This window comes from Rosa rugosa, chromosome 4 (assembly GCF_958449725.1).
Source record: "Rosa rugosa chromosome 4, drRosRugo1.1, whole genome shotgun sequence".
NCBI lineage: Eukaryota > Viridiplantae > Streptophyta > Magnoliopsida > Rosales > Rosaceae > Rosa > Rosa rugosa.
In genome coordinates, this window is record NC_084823.1 from 29,083,100 (window position 1) to 29,098,757 (window position 15,658).

The 15,658-nt window shown below is 37.9% G+C and overlaps 1 long non-coding RNA gene across 3 annotated transcripts; it reads right to left on the bottom strand.

Annotated features, from left to right (window-relative positions):
- Positions 1–5,940: 5,940 nt before the first annotated feature.
- Positions 5,941–10,120, bottom strand: LOC133707185 (uncharacterized). Of its 3 annotated transcripts, XR_009844979.1 has the most exons (13): positions 9,807–10,120; positions 9,613–9,704; positions 9,445–9,472; positions 9,272–9,334; positions 8,551–8,596; positions 8,198–8,292; positions 7,762–7,900; positions 7,549–7,608; positions 7,265–7,378; positions 7,097–7,164; positions 6,899–6,971; positions 6,545–6,614; positions 5,941–6,372 (listed from the first exon to the last, which is right to left on the bottom strand). It is a non-coding gene; the product is annotated as an uncharacterized LOC133707185 (long non-coding RNA). The 3 variants fall into 3 exon arrangements; XR_009844980.1 differs by lacking the exon at positions 7,549–7,608; XR_009844978.1 differs by having other exon boundaries at positions 7,265–7,608.
- Between the last annotated feature and the right edge of the window lie 5,538 nt (positions 10,121–15,658).

Here is a 15,658-nt window from a genome sequence, read left to right on the forward strand (position 1 = left end):
GGATTTTGTGCAAGAGTATGAGTACAATATTGTCATACATCAAGACACTATGGCACCTCCTCGTTCCCCTCAAGTAGAATCTCCTAAGTCTAGTATGGAGGTGATGCTTGCAAAGGTGTTAGGAAATCAAGAAGAAATAATCCAGAGTCTCAAGAGTGAAGTGACTGCTAAGGCATAAGGCAATATGCTTATTTAATCTCACTTTTATTCATAACAATAAAACACATTTCATTACAAAAGCATAAACACACAAACAATAAAATAAAACCACACAACATTAAAAAGTATAAACACACAAACAATCAAACCACACCATGGCCACATTGCCAATTATTGAAAAAGCGTAAAAATACAATCTCTTCATCTGCAGTTTCGCGCTGCTTGCAGCTTCATGTTTCAGAGGTGATTAACCAAATCGCCTTTTAGAACTCTATGCACAACTGGCCATCTAACCCCCTGGTAATGGGTCATAAACTCCTCAAGTTCAGGAGGGTTACGCTCAACCTCAAGATCATCCTCATATCTCTCATATATTTTTGCTTTCCTTGGTCTGGTTAGGATATCATCGTGGTCAAAAGGCGACTCTTCATCTTTTTGGCGCTCATCATCGACAATCATTTTGTTCAAAATAATGCATGCACGTCATCATGATGTATTGGAAATCCTCTGATCTCTATCCCATCCACGAGCGGGTCCTCTTACAATTGCAAAATGAGCATGGAGAATTCCAAACGCCCACTCCACGTCTTTTCTGTATGATTCCTGCATAAAATGAGCTTGCTCTGGCATAATTAGATTTCTAATTACTTTCACAAAAGATCCTGATTTAAGGTAGATCCCATCGACTAGGTAGTAGCATTGGCCATATTGTCTATCACCTACATGGTATTTCACTAGAGAAGCCTCACCTGTGCATATTTCATTGAATAGTGGAGACATTCCAAGTACGTTTATATCATTGAGGGAACCTGGAAGTCCACAATAGGCGTGCCAAATCCAAGTATCGTATGATGCGACTGCCTCCAGAATGATTGTCTATTTTCCCTTATAACCAGTGAAATGCCCTTGCCATAAGGTTGGGCAGTTTTTCCACTGTCAGTGCATACAATTGAGACTTCCCGCCATTCCTGGGAACCCCCTTTTGTCAGCAACATCAAGCAACCGCCGCAAATTCGACTTTGTTGGTCAACGAAGGGAATGCTTGTGGTACACATTCCAGATTGCTCTGGTAAAGTGTTTCAGAATCTTCAAAGCTGTAGATTCAACTATATCTAGAAACTCATCACACAGGTCGGCCGGAAGCCAGTAAGCAAGCATCCTCATAGCACAAGTTAGCTTTTGTTCAATAGATAAACCAACTCTGCTGGAGGTATCATAACTTTGGGCGAAGTATGGATCGTGGTTGGCGACATCATACATCATCTGGTCAAACACATGAGGTCGCATTCTATACCTTTTGCAAAACACATCGCCCTGGAACCTGCACGGCGAAGTGGAGTATAGAGCTTTTAGTCATCAATCTATAGCTTCTTGATCTCTGGAGGTGTACTGGCGCCCGGACCGTGAACCACCCCACTGCGATTCTTCCTCTTGGATCCTCAAGATATGAGAGGAAGTTGGCTGCATCACTAGAGCTCTTTGGCGATTTCTTGTAATGGCATCTTCTTCCTATTGCATTAGCATTTGCCGCAACCTACTCATCGCAACAATGAACCAAAAATATAAAATGAAAAGGAAGTTCATAATCTCTAAGATTTTGATATGAGAAGAGAAGTATTTGTGAATGGGTGAGATATGATGGAGTGAATGACTCCATATTTATGGAGGCTTGGAAAAGGATATATGAAGATAGGATATGACACATGGCAGATAAAAATCAAAAATGTAATCTAACCAGCCTTTCAACGACTGACAAGTGGCACTAAAATCAGTAATAAAGTTAAGATAGAAAATGTTATCTTATCCGTAATTTAATAAAACTCATATCAACCGACACGTGGTGAATAAAATCTCAACCGAGATAGAGATAAGATATCAGATCCGAATAGTACTATTGACACGTAGCACGAATATATAGAATCCCAAAAATAAATAAAAAAGAAAAAATAATTTTTAAATTCAATCAATGACGATATATTATATAAAATAATTATGTATGATATATAAATTCATATTGTAGTTAAATAATTGTCTAAAATGATTAAATTATGAAATGACTTTGGCTTTTGTCTAAAGGGGGTTGGAGATGCAATATATGAATAAATAGTAATGACACTAGGGGAGTCAAATTTTGCAAATGACTTTGGCTTTTGACTCCTTTGTTAGAGATGCCCTTAAGACAAAATAATATAATCAGAATTATTAGAAACAATGTAACCAAAAATGCTTGTGATGTATTAGGCAAATAGAAATGATACATGACTAATGATTGGGACATGTAGAGTGGGATGACATTTTTTTTTCCATTGAGAACTGACAATTGCTCTAAACAGTGAAGTAAATTTTCCTTATGACTCTTTGTTTGGTAAACTTTTGGCTAGTGTTTTAGGCAGTTCTTGATTAGTCAGATGACAAATCTGGGCAAGAATCACTTGGTTAATTCTTCATTTGGTTGATGGGTAAATTATTGTGGATCTAGGTGAGAATCATGGTTGTTAATGGTTTTTATTTTTTTATTTTTTATTTATTTATGGAGTTAGATCAGTTCACTGACTTTGCCAATATTCATTTGTAGTGCTAGAAACCGGTTCAACCTGAAAGCTAAAGTGCTCTGGTGGTTTCTAAACTTTAGAAAGTGGTTGAGAATAGTTTAGTTTCATGAAATAGGCTAAGGAGGGTTCAAGCTACTTTATCTTGTGTAATATGACCTTACACATGTGCGTAGGCTTTTGGAATTTTGAGCTTCAATGTAATAGTGAATGGTACCATGATGTATCATTCTGGCTCTTGAATTTTGTCTAGTTTTCCTTATTGCTCCTAGCACAGGTAGGCTAGCTGCCTTATACCTCAAACCCAATCCCAATCGAATATAGATAGATCAAGCTCCAACATTTGCTTTTCACATTGCAGGAGAAATTTTATATACACATCCCAATCTACTAAATATACACTCCTATTTATATTTTTAATATTTTTTTACTTTTCTCCTTAAACTTCTATATACAATTGTACCCCTTCATTTATGTTCTTCTTTATAACATAATAATTTGCAGAAATGGTGAAACAAACTTTTTCACCATTCATAAGAACCTCATGAAGAAAATTAATTTCAAAAGAAATTATGTTTCAATACTGCTTATGTCTACAATAACTTTCTCAAGATAATATTAATAACTTTGCCATGTACTGATATTTTATTTTCTAGCAGCAATTAAAAGAATCAAATGATGCTAATCCCAAAACAAGTCGAGAAACCACAGAAAACCTAGTTGTAGCTATTCTTTTTCTTCTGCTTTGTCGGGCATTCTCATCGGATTATGGCTGCTTTGGCTTCCATGACCACTCCTTTGGCTTCGGCTCTCTCATTGCAAGACGAGGATGTACCACAAAACCTTGGAGATCTCAAGAAACATGGAAAACAATTCGTGTAGTAGCAAGCATACATGGTGGGCAGCATGAACTCGTGCAAGGACTTCAACTTATAGGGTTTTTTTTTTTTTTTTTTCATCATTCGATCTAGAGGCTTGCAGGGATGCTTCAGATTTAAGAGTGTTCATATAGGAGAGGTTTATGTTTACCTTTTCGAATGCAGGTGATCTCGATTTTATTTAGATAGGCGGGTCGTGGAGCTTTAACAGAGGGCTGGTTGTTTTGAATGACTACGACGGTTCTCACCCATTTCTGAGGTGGCGCTGACACATGTAAGATTTTGGCTAAAAATCTTTGAGCTGCCTCCAGCTTACATGATGATGGCCACAATCTCTAATTGTAGAGAGTTTGAAGAAGTTAATCACAGTAGAATGGAGGGCATTCCAGGATGGCAAGTGTAAGGTTCAAGTGGAAATCTGCTTGAAGGATCCGCTCAGAAAGGCTCCGCAATTTAAAGTAGTGGCTAATGAAACCCTGATCCTAAGTTTTCTGTATGAGAGGTTGGTTGAATGGTGTAGGGCTTGTTATTCTCTCAACCATGTATGAGCTGTTTTTCCGGTGCCTACACAACAGAATGAAGCGGATTCTATTGGATCGCGAGTTGTGTTGCGGCAGTGTGTGCATCAATTCCTAGTTTCCTATTATGGTGTTTCAGGCCAATGTAGCACCATCGTTGTTGTTCCAGTTTAAGGTCCCCACCAAGTTCATAAAGGCGTTGGCGCCTAAGCGCTCGTTGGTGTTCAAAGCGGCGAAGAAGAGGCCGGTGAGGATGAAGGAGCTACCTCAGCTTTCTGGGTTGCTTAGAGATAGAGAAAAAGATGAGGAGATGCAGCCTAAGAGCACTAGGTTTACGCTGCAATTGGTTCCAATTACTTTTGAAGATGATTAGCTAGGGTTTGCGTCGGATGCAATGCTAGTTGAGGTGCAGGCACAGGTGGACTGGGAAGAGAAGAAGGGGCAGGGAAGGCCCCATGGCAATTGGAACAAACCTAAGGCGGGGGTTATGAATATGAACCCAATACTCCAAGGTCTATGTGTAACGCCCCAAGCTGCACCTCACCAGCTTGAGCACGTCACAGTGCCGCGAGTCTCTAAAACATAAATTGAATGCTCGATTTACATTCTAGAGAACCGCAAGGCAGTTCATTTAATAAACTTTTCGTAAAAGCACAGCGGAATTTAAAAATGTTTTGAGGTGAAAATCTTTGAAATACTCAAGTCCGTTCATTCGTCTAGAATTTGATTGGAATAATTACTCAAGGAAATAACAAACTCCAAGCAATGGAAATTTAGCAAAGTTGAACGCAAGACTAACTTCCACAAGTTCCGGAAAGCAAAGTTCAAGAATAGAATTCAGGATAAAACTCGAAACCTGAGTTCTGAAAGAGGGTTTATCGAACTTGCTTATATACACCTAGCTCCATCCGCTACTATCTCGTCTCCAATGCACAATACCTTTATCCGCACTGTTATAGGGGCACTATGCCAAAAAATGCTTCAGACGACAGACCATATCTGTCGTCTGATGAAGTAAAAATCTGTTGTCTAAGTGGCTGCCGTCTCTAAGCCATTCAGACGACAGATATTCTCCGTCGTTTATAAGCTACTCAGACGACAGATTCAGTTTAAGTTCTGTCGTCTGAAACACCATACAACTACATATTAATGTTGTTGGAAATTCACTTCATCAACGGATTCAAAAATAACTGTCGATGTAGTTAATGTAAGATGACGGAGTTTTTGTTGTTTCTGTCGTTTGATTGAACTAATATTAAGCTTAGTTGATGCTTCTGTCGTCTGATTTGAAGAACAACGACAGTTATATGTTGACTGATTTCGTATGCAACAACATAATTCTGTTGTTTGAAGTTGGTAGAAACAACATATTAACCACCTACTTCTGTTGTCTGAGAGCTCTTTGAACTCTACTTTTCTGTTGTTTGAACGTGGTAGAAACAACATATCAACACCTACTTCTGTTGTCTAAGAGCTATTTGAACTCTACTTTTCTGTTGTTTGAACGTGGTAGAAACAACATATCAATCACATTCTTCTGTTGTCTGAGAGCTCTTTGAACTCTACTTTTCTGTTGTTTGAACTTGGTAGAAACAATATATCAACCACCTATTTCTGTTGTCTGAGAGCTCTTTGAACTCTACTTTTCTGTTGTTTGAACTTGGTAGAAACAACAGATGATCATTTGTTTCTGTTGTTTCTATTTTCTTGATACAACATAAATTGTGTTGTATTTTCTTGATATAACATAAACCTTCATATATTTGTTGCCTTTCAACCATTTCAACTTCAGTCATTTACAATATCAAAACCATAAAATTGGACTAAAATCAGCATTGAAAATGATGGCTACGTTTCATTAATTGCATCAACATCATCCAAAATACAATCCATAGTTCCAACTCTAAACCTAGCCAACAGTTACATTATGATCGAGAGAACCAAAAAACCATCTTATCTCGATCATTTACCTAGTGCATCAAGTCAAAAACCTATAAGGTAAAGAAAGAGTAGCTAGACAGAGCAACTGCATGCATAATTTAAGCTCACCAACACTTTCCATCAGTTGTATATAAATGCACAAAAGCAGTTCTAAGTGCTACTCATCTACCTTAAACAGAACCAAAGTTAGAACTGTATAACATGATTTGCCCATTCAGCTCGAACCACATCATGATGCCTTCTCTTCTTTTGAGCATTCTTTTGCAATTTCCTTAAGGCCTTGTTAGTTTGTTCATCAAAGATCGACTTCTTCATTGTTGAAACCATCTGTACATTCACAAATGGAAAGAAACAACGAATGACTTTTAGGAAATATATAACAAAAAAGGCCAACTCAGTTATAGGAAAAAGGAAACAAAACAAGAGTTAATCACCCAAAACAAGAGTTAGAAAAGAGCTTGAACTTGACACCAAAAGGACAGGGTTGAGAGAGAATTACTTTTCAGTATAAAAGAACCAAACAACCTTGGTAATCATAATCTTGTACAACATCATCATCCACTAGCCACCTGATGAAAAAGACAGAAGGCTAAGTATTTAAAATACATCATATCAAAGAACAAAGTCTATATGAAAGATGCAAGCTAATATTCAAAGGCCAATAATATATGCTCATTAAGTATTCAACATGTGGGAAAATAGGTAGATAAAAAAGTTGGACAAAATTGATAAAATGCAAAAACTACACAAGTCAAATTGGAAACAACTAAGCTTTCCTACCTAAAATTAGAAGAAAAAAAATGGAGAAGATTGAAAAGATAAAGAGCTTGGCCCTTATGGCCAAAAGACTTACATTAAGGAAATTACGGATATCTGCGAAGATAAACAGCTTCACCATTTTATCCAGAAAGCTTCTTTAAGCAGACCTGCACATAGGGGAAAAAAGTATACTAAACTGGAGAAAAATCCTAGAAAGATTGCCAGAAAAGAAGAAAAAGAAAACAGAAATCCTAGAAAGAGAAACGGCGGAGGGCGAGGGACAAGATCTTACCAGAAACCAACAAGGGATTTGGCAGCATGTGTGTGCAGAAGAGAAGATTTTATGCATACACGGAGACCCTATATAACAAAGATTAGGTTCTTCTATAACAACCCTATATAACAGAGACGTCATAGAAAATTAGAAATAGAGGTAAAAGAAAACAAAGGGATGACTAACCATATATCAGCCTTCGATCAATTGCTTTGCACATGCATATGACCATCTCTGCTTCTCAATAGACCCAAAGATGCAAGGGGAATCATCTTCTTTAAGCAGATAATATGCAGGATCCTAAGAAAAATGGCAAGGAAGAAGTTAAATTTTTCAGTTAAAGAAATAATTACTTGTATATGCTTACCTGTTGCTAAAACTGGCATTTCTCCTATTTACTTTATGAAATAAAAAGGAAGACAAGTAATGAAAAACTGAAGTCAAATGGAACTAATGCGTTCATATATAACCTATTCTTCCCTCCTTTTGACGTTTTATATTTTCCAATGATGTGTCTCTATGTCATCCATCTGTAATGCACATTATCAGACCAATTAACCCCAAAGTTGCTTTACATTAATTTGAAGATATATCAATGCAAGTTAACCTAGCCATGCTAACATGAAAGGACAACTGGACAGGTAAAAGGAAGAAAAAGGTTATATAATCTGCAGATCGACTACCTTTATTTTGTTACAGGGTGTTGCGTTTCCTTGCAATGGTAATTTCTCTAACGAATCCTTCTTGTCTTTGTCAAGTGTTGCTCGAGCAGCAGCCACACAGTACTGCACTGCTTGCTCCACAAAAGGGTTCCTCAAGTCACTGAAACTCGATACCACTCAAAACTGTAAGCAACAACACCTTAATGACTCATTTAGCAACATCATTACTTGCACTCACTCAATTAATAGGAAAGCAAAAACAGAACACCCATAAAATAGTTCAAAAACCAATGATTACCCTTTAATCAAGATCAAAAATTTAACAGCCAAGAATTTACCCTGAAGAAACGTTTTCAAGAGTTAAATCTTTGAGTGACAATTTGTAGATGCTTTCTCTAGAGATTTAGGAAATCAAAAGAATCCCATAATATAGGGATTTAGCATAAAATTAACTTACAGGTTCCAAGGGATAAGTTTCTGAAAATGGAGTAGCCAATCAAGAAAACACCACCCTTAGCTCTCCAGTTTGCAAACAACTCTAGTCTCCTCTCCCTGGAAAACAAAGCAAGGATACAAAGCGGTTAGAGAGAAGCTTGTATTATGGGTATATAATTTCAGCTTCCTTAGGAATAACCATATTAAAATAAACTGTAACAACACTGGAGCAACTGTGACCATAAACCCTAAATCTAAAATACTTTCCTCAATTATACTCTCTGATTACTATGTATTTTGCAAAAACATGCAAAATATTGATAGAGACGCAACTTGAAAAACAGTAGCTCATCTTGAAGCAAAATGAAGGTATACCTGAAAATAAAGTGGCTAATCTGTTGCTTAGAGTCTTTGTTTGTACCTGCAAGATGAACATCATAAATAATTAATGAATGGATAACTATTAAAAAGTGTTAATATTCTCTTAAGCCGCTAGGTAAAGCAAAGATATCAGTACATACAACCAATTGAATCTCTTGGAGATAACACTCCATGATTAGCTTAGTGTCTTCTAAGGCTTATCAAGGGAAGGGTATCCTCCCACCCTAAGAATGAAGAAGTCACATTGACTAAACTTGACAAACCTCTTTTAAGGGGAGAATTCCCCTTGCTATCTTCTTTACTTACTGCACCTAAGACAATCCCACAGTTTACCTAGGCTATTACTTGTAACTTTTATGAAAATCTTGTGAACAACTCACTTTATGGTTGAATGACATGACCTAAAAAGACGAATAGATTTCACCATTTCCAAAAGTCGTAGTTCCTTGAGATCTCTTTCCAGAGGCTCTCTTCACCTCCCTATTATTTCAAACCACTCTAATTTCTCCTGAACTACCAAAAACTACAACACTATGTTTTTGTCCATTACTAAAGTTTCTACCATCAAACCGGTGGTCTTCTCTCTCTGAGACCAGCTCTCTGTCTGTCTCTCTAACTCAGTTTATGACAATCAACAACCACATATGCGAGAATCAAAAGCCAAAATTGAATAGTAAAAATCACTAAAGATGAAATGAAGGAAAAAGGAGCTTACAGTCTTGGATCGCTTGAGGAGTGGGAACCAGTTCATATCACCGAAATACACCATTCTATTGCCCTGCTTCAGGAAGAATTCCACCAATTGGTACACTCTATCAATTGAGACCGAAACCAAATCCAAGTAAACCAATTGAGACCGAAACCAAAATCCAAGTCTAGTTACATCACCTTAGTTTGAAGCATATATAGACAGACACTGCATCACAAACTCAAAAACATTAATCAAGATTTTCACCAACTATACATATATAAGTAGATACATGTACAGATATACGGTATACAAATATATAAGAATAATGAGTATATGAATTTGAAAGGAGAAGAGTGGGTACTGACTCTCTTGGTCCAATTCAATGGCCTTGTACTGGACTCCCAATTTTAGAACGAAGAGCTACTTCACGCAAACACAGTAAGGACAAAGCTTGTTGCTGCGAAACAAAATCTCATTGTCAAATTTCCAAATTGGTTCAAAACGATCGACAATTCTATATATATAGACACACAGAAGAAGATGAAGAGGTAGAGAGAACCTGAAGATGACTACCGGATTGGACGAGACGAGCTCCTTCACCTTGCCCAACGCCATTTCGAAAACGACGACGCTTTCGATTTCGAAACCCTAAATCCCCAAATCGCTCCCGATTCTGTGATCTCTGTTGGGTGTAGATCCGGATTCGCAGTCGGAAACATGTGGTGCTGACTTTCGATATCGTTGGATGACGCAGCCTGGGTCAACTAATTGGAGGCCGAAGAGTCCATTGGTAGTGGCGATGTCGCCGGATGATGCTCGGAGGTAGAAGATGGAGAATTGAGAAACCAGATCTACTTTCTCTCTCTTCGTACTGTCTTCTCTCATCTTGGTGCTTCAATTTCTATTTCCTTGAAGAACTTGACTTGACCTGGCTTTGGTTGTTGGTTTGTAGACTGATATGAGAGACCAACGAGGGTGGACGAGCATCGAAGAAGAGGTGCTGCTAGGTTTGGGAGATGGAAAATGAGTTTTCTGATTTTTTTTCACCAAGTGTGGGAAAGCACGGGGTCGGGTCTAGGTCTATTAAAAGATAGATAAGTTTTAGTTCAGCCAAAAAAAGGTTTTTGTCCACACAAGAAGAAATAATTTCTTCATTTACTCAAACAACAGAATTCTGTTGTCTGAGTTTTCTAAATTACAACAAACTTGAAAAAATTGATCTAGTATTGATTTTGATACTATTTAGACAACAGAAATAGTTAAAACTGTCGTCTGAAGACGCTCAAAAAAATCAGACAACAGAAAAAACCTCTTCTGTCGTCTGAGGGGTATGGTCTAAAGCATTTTTTGGCATAGTGGGGTGAGGTTTCGTCCTCATTGCTCATAGGGACTTGACCCCCACTAGATTTGAAAACCGACAAGTAGATAAACTTTTAAGCTGTTCAGTATGAGAACATGCTTAAACCAAATATTTCAAAGAACGACAAGCTTTTAAAATATTTTCTGGCTCGAAAACCGATGCATTGATCTCAAATAAATACAGTGCCAAATATTACCTGATGACCAGTCCTGTGGACCCACTACTAACCTTACCTTACATAACTTTTGAAACCAAGTAAGCATAGCGAAAGCGTCCGCTACCTAGCTACACACACGAAATCGGGTTATCATTGAGATCGAGCACCGTCCGACCGGTGTAATTAACCGTCCGGAGGTTAAGGGGATCGAACCCAAAGAAGTCAGTGCCACCCTTCGCTCTCAAGCCATCAACATCTCTCACGATTTGATTAGTACGCATCGCATTTAACATAACCAAGCCATAACATGCATCATTTTATAAACAACATACATAAGAAAATTTCTAATAGAGGAGAGTCCCGAATCCCCTACATGGATTCCGATGCTTTCTCTCATGTACTCCGAGAGTTGCGAACCTTTCATTCCTCAGGTAACTGGAGTCTTAAAACATTTCAAGCGTTAACAATCTATTGAACAAATATTTGAATTCTCGACGATAAATAAATCGTCCAAGCAACTTTTATTAGTTTGACAAGAAGTTGACCAAGATTTAACCAACCTTTCCTGGTTTGACCAGGATTGACCAACTTTGACCGTCTTGACCAAGTTTGACCAATTCACGACAAACTCGATAATTAATAATTATCCTAATTACCCAACTTGTTACTTGAAAATTGATTTATCGACCAACTACGCTCTATAACGGCATAATTTCCAATGCCAACTTAATCTAAATTGGATTAAATACTGCTTACTCCCTATACTTATAGGGTTTCATCGTTTCAGTCCCTGACCTTTGAATTTCACCTAAAAAGTCCCTGAACTCCCAATTGGTCCCTACCGTCAAGCATCCGTCAAAAACTCCGTTATCTTTCCCAAAAAAGTCCATTATACCCTCATTTACTTTAAAAATATATATATTTCTCTTCCTCTCTTTTTTTATTTTTTTTTTCTTTTTACCTCTTTTTCTTCCGGCTCTTTCGCCTCCTTCTGTTCATCTCCTCATCAAGATGGTTCCAATCCACATACCTTCAAGAGGTGAAATGAAAAAAAGAAATAAAACAGAGAAAAAATAAATTAAAAAAGTAAGTGAGGGCATAATCGACATTTTAGGCAACTTTAACAGAAAATTTTGACGGCAGGGATCAATTGGGAGGAAATTGAGAGTTCAGAGATTTTTTAGGTGAAATTCGAAGGTCAGGGACTGAAACGATGAAACCCTATAAGTATAGGGAGTAAACAGTATTTAATCCATCTAAATTTGTATCAGGTGCCCCGTAATTTACTAAGGGCACCCAATAATCTTCTTCTTCTCTTAATATTTTTCAACACCAATTTACTTGGTTCCAATCCAAATAGTACAATAGCGAATCATAACAACGATTCATTTTCTTAATTCACCATAACCCAAATCAAACTGTTTACCATTCTTCACTACAATCTACTATCAACCAACATAACATAATCTCACAATTTCAACCAAAACCCAACCTGCAACAGCAACCATAATACCAAGGCAGAAATAATTCAAGAGCACTTCAGTCCACAATTTTGAATTCATCACAAGAGCAACCTTTTAATTCAAGGTTTGAAATTATATCTTCAAAAGTCTACTTTGATCAAGCTCGGGTTCACATAACTTCTTGCTGGAACTGGGATGATGATAAGCTGATTATTCGATGCTCACAATCCCACAAGCTTCCCAACTTCTCATCTACTGGGACAGCTAAGACAGAAAACGGTCCAAGAAGAGTTAGAACAGCCGCCTTACACAGTACCGTCGGCGAAGGCCGACTGAACCCAAAACGTAATTTTTCCCAAAACTTAATCAAACTCGAAAATCACTTACAGCAGCGTGTAGAGAACGGAGAGTGGACCGTCTTTCATGTATCAAGGAAGCCCAGAAGTGCCGGAAAAGTCACCGACATCCGGAAACACAACAAGGCCGAAACCACCCAAAATCGAGAATCAGCAAAATCTAATCAAAATGAAAAACTAAATACATAGGATTGTAGAATATGACGAGGGGATTGATTTCCATACCACATGCATCCAAAATCGGTGGCCGAAAACTCTGTAGATTCACTAGAGCAGCCGCACATTCTCGTCGTCGATTCTCTCTACAAGTTTGATGATTTGTTGAACGGAGACAGGAGACGTGACGACGTCACCGAGACGAAGAGATTGGTGCCGGTGCACTGACTGGAGGTGGTCGGAGAACGCTGTTCTGATCAGACCCAGCCGCGGGTTGTCGGGTTTGTCTTCCGGGTCAGAGAACTCTGATCCTGTCTCGATCCTTCTGGATCGATCATCTGATCAGAAGCCTATTTCTAGGCTCCTCCAATTAATACTCGACGGCTGTGATCAAGTGGTGGCTGGATGGAAGGCCACAATCGCGTCGCAGAAATTTTTCTTTTTCTGTAAGTAATTTCTAAACTAAAAATTTTTGGAAAATCACCATAAATTGGTCGGGTATCTGAAAAATTCTCATGAACTCGTCGTGTCGTGTACTTTATTATCCAACTCTTAAATGGAGGATTTTACCTTGTGAAAAATTCTGAAAATATTCTTGAACACCTTTTATAATTACCGAGATCGTCAATAAATAATTTGTCGAACGATCTCAATTTAAGCTCGATAAATTTTTCGGGATTCACGTTTTGGGTTTTTCCGGTTCTGCAATGGCAGTGGAGGAGATGGGTAAAGAGCGTAATAGAGGTGGTTAGGCATGAAACTTGATCTAATTATGTGGCAATCCTTGATGGAAAGACAAATTTAGGTACAACAATTGCATTCTTAGGCTGAGCTTTGTTTTTTCTTTTAAGGATGGTTAGATTATATTCCATTTTGGTTTTATGTTCTTTTGCATTGTTAGTTTAGGTATGCTGAATAAGTGAGCAGTTAATGTCACGCCCCGAATTTCAAACACAAATAATAATACAATTACATCAAATACAAAGCACCGAGCGTGATGGTTCGGACATCAATACTAAATAGTTGTGAAATTTTTCCTTTAAACAAGGCAACCAAACGATGTCCCGAACCCACAATGTAAATACAGACTCGTTTTTTAGAGTCACATATTACATTAAGCAAAGTTTACAAATTAAACTGAAACATCAATTCAATAAATAACTGCACACACTACACTCATTACACAGTGGAAGATTAATAAGTGTGTAGCACAATTAGGTAAAAAACCCACCACTGCAACAGCAAGGAAAACCTACGGCTTCAACCTCGCTCACCTTAACCTGCAGGATAAACCCCTACACCATGGAATAGTGCACCGGGTTGCAACCACAAACCCGGTAAACTTTTGCAAGCCTGTATGAGTAACTCAAAAACCAGCAACAGAAACAACATGCTAAAGTCCTCTCGACCTAATAGTCAATAAGCATATCACTGTATCAACTATCATTTTCACATCATTTAATAGCATGCATCACCAAGTCCAATCGTGACAAAATCTATATGCTCAGGCTTCAATTTAGCATTTAGATCTATGATCATAGTTCAGAACAAAACAACTTCAAATAATGTTTGAAATCATAATCAACGCTCAAGGCGAATTACCAAATCACGCTATCCAAATCATGGTAATGCAACACCAAGAACAACTCATTCAATAATAAGGAAAACAACTCACACTTTGATTCCTTTCAAAATGTAATGAAGTTCAGCAACTCACACTTTGATTTCTTTCAATAAGGTAGCAATTAGGAAAACAACTCACACTTTGATTCCTTTCAGAAACGTAGTAAAGGAAAACAACTCACTTTTTGATTTCTTACAAACACATAATGAAAGAAAGCAACTCACACCTTGATTTCTGTCAACACGAAATAAAGAAAGCAACTCGCAACTTGATTCCTTTCAAATTGTAAATAAGGAAAGCAACTCACTCCTTGATTCCTTAAAACACATACTCATGAGTTAGAAATAACCTCGCTCCGTTACCCCATGAGATACACTGGCAGACAGACTAGAGCTCTAACTGAATCGTAACCACTCGTCTGGCCAGAGACGTGATTACTCGATATACTACCAAAAGTCAACTTGTGACCTAAATCCTCGGGCCTCTCGGTCCCTCAAAATAAAACATTTAAAGAAGTCGCACAGGACTCAAAATGTTACACGAATTTCAATGCTTTTCAAAACAATATAAATCAACATTTCCACAATCATTTGTTTTCTGAAAAGGCACACCTCAAAACAATAAATGTGCACAAGCATATTGTTTTCCTCAATCACAAACCACCAATAAATATATAATTCAAGTGAATATAAATATATATATATACAACCCTTCTTGGCTGCGGACGTCCGTTCCTAAGTTTTGACCCATTTTCCGATCATATTTTCATATCTTAACCGTTCAGTTTTTAGGTCCTAATGTATAGATCATCTCTACAAATTTTCAGCCAAATTGATGATCATTAAGGCATCCAAATTGATGACAGATTCGGTTCGTTCGTGTAAATTGCAGTTTTGAATGCCTTAACGATCATCAATTTGGCTAAAAATTTGTAGAGATGATCTATACATTAGGACCTAAAAACTGAACGGTTAAGATATGAAAATATGATCGAAAAGTGGGTTAAATATGGAAATCCGTACCTTTTGATTAGGTACGGATATCCGCACCTGAGCAAAGTTGTGTGTGTGTGTGTATATATATATATATATATATATTTATATTTATACGGAGCCATTCCAAAGAGGACGTCCGCACTTTAGAGAAAGTGCGGACGGCGACGCTGCAGCTCGGCTCGGGGCGCGACGGAGCGGTGATGGTTGCCGGAAGGACGCCAGGGGTCGGGCGGAGAGGTCTGCAGTCGGTGGAGTCGCAAGCCCGACCTCCTCCGACCTCGAACGCTGCCAGAACCGTCC